The sequence below is a fragment of the Tuber melanosporum genome (genome assembly GCF_000151645.1).
Source record: "Tuber melanosporum whole genome shotgun sequence assembly, scaffold_25, strain Mel28".
Taxonomy (NCBI): domain Eukaryota; kingdom Fungi; phylum Ascomycota; class Pezizomycetes; order Pezizales; family Tuberaceae; genus Tuber; species Tuber melanosporum.
In genome coordinates, this window is record NW_003298919.1 from 199979 (window position 1) to 202241 (window position 2263).

Here is a 2263-nt window from a genome sequence, read left to right on the forward strand (position 1 = left end):
GCGATGGGCCCCCGTAACAAAGGGAAGATGACTGCTATCCCTTGCCTTGCTCAGCTTTATTTTATCTGTATTATTATACAGCTTTTTACTTTTTTGTAGCTTGGAGTAATGTTCCTACTATAATTCTTTAGAAGTAATTTCTTTCTCTAATTGATGCCTTAAAAAACTCATAATTGACCTTACATGCTCTACTGTAGAGTTTTGGTCATCCAGTGTTATTCCCTCCAGAAGCCTCCCAGTAGCCAAAATGTGATAGCGGATTTCACAGCTTTCGTGCAGCTCTTTAACAATACTATAATTGTCTTTTTTCCTTTTTTGAAATTAGAGTATTGAGTTTGCCAAGTACTCACTGGAGATTCAGAGAGTGTATGCCCATGGTAAGAAATAATTGTGTAATATTCTAAGCAGTAAAGGTAGAGTTACACACTTTGATTAAGCAAAGAATGAAAAGCATTTCTTTAATTTCAACAATATTTTGTCTGGACCGAACATAAACATTAACTGCCTTGCCATAGAAATACTGGTAGGAGCTAAAGAGCTGAACATCAAGTGGCTGTAAGAGGTGAGTTGAGTGGGAAGGTAAAGGAGAAAAACATTGTTTTATAGACATCATGAAATAAACTCAGAGGTAACATGTGATCCATGCCTGTCAAATATTAACAGTACTAGTAAGGCTCCATACTTTAATACTACCTCCTGTAGAAATACATTTCTAGCTATTCTAAAGCTAACTTTTCAATTGTTTATTCCTTAAGTGAGTAACTAAACTTGTATTTCTTTTTATCTAAGATCAAGTTTTTATGCTAGCCAAGATAATGTCCAGCTTCTTTGTTAATTACAAATGTTGAAAGAACAGAACTATCCATACATACAGTTTCAATAACTGCAACTAGCTTCCTCTTTCCATTATAGATAACATGGGAGTTACAGCTTCCCCTGTGGCAAAGAACTTTTACATGAGCTGATAGGCCCATAAGAAACTCTTTTTCATCCATGGTATATATTTAATTTGGGCGCAAACTTTGCTATCATATCAAGTACCTGAGCTGATTAAAATAGTACTGCAATGTTTGTAGATCATTTGTATATACATTCTAGTGCTCTAGTTAGGTACTAAGCCTAAGTGCAAGATCTGGGTGACACTTTAGGAAGTGGGACATTCAATTCTCACCAATCAGGAATGAATTACTTCTAGTTCAGTTCTTTTTCGAATAAATCACTATATTATTTACCATATTTACCCTCAGAGGAACGCCAATATCATCTTAGTGGAACCATCATATGATAATAGCTTTCTCCTTCTGATTAGTGAGTCGCTTTCTGTCTCTCATGAGCCTGAACATTGTTTGTAGTGGTTCCTACTAAATGGTGACATAAGATGTTTCAGTTATTATCAAAAGCCTCACTTGCCACAGGCACATTGAGTTCCTGAATGGTCATTAGAGCCTAGAAAGCCATTTGAATACATTCCTCATACTACAAATCAGTTTTCTTTCAGGGTAGTATAGTTGGTTATCGCAATATTTGTTTATATTATAATGAGAGCACAGTATTAGATTCTCCAATATATCTCACATCAAGGTCTTATGTCACACCAAGGTCTTATGTCACATCTATGTGTTTGATGTTAGTAGATAATAGTTATAGTTTGATTAAGGAAGGCATTAATAGTGGAGAATTGGATGAGTAACTACATAGTAAGTTTTCAATAATTTGTTCATAGAAATTATTATAGAATTACACAATTAGCTAACTTTTCCAGGATCGTAATTATTAGAAGAGAAAAAATTCTTGATCAAGAGAGGAAGAGGAGAAAAGGCAGACTGTTAACAAATAATATAGAGACGTAAAAAGTAGGAGTAAAAGGGAGGAGATAAGGTATCAGAGAATCTGGTCTAAGAGATAGAGATGGAGGGAGAGCAACTGGGTGGGGAAGTATCTGAGGGTGGGAAACAGGATACAGGAGTAGGAGAGGAATAGGAAGTGGGTGCTGAGATATAGAATGTTAGTGATAAAGAGGAGAATGAGCAAAATCTTGAGAAAGAGGAAGCAAGAGAGAGTGCAGATTTGGCTGAGGCAATTGGAAGCTGACCAGTCTTATCAAGATATCAAGTAACACACTTTCAGCATCGCATCCTAACAAAAAGTAAGCTACAAGTCCAGTACATATAACTTTTAGTAATTTTTAATTGAAAATTGTTTAGGAATTCAAGATATACGAAAATTGTTAAAGTTAAAGTATAAAGTACTCAAAGGCTAAGAC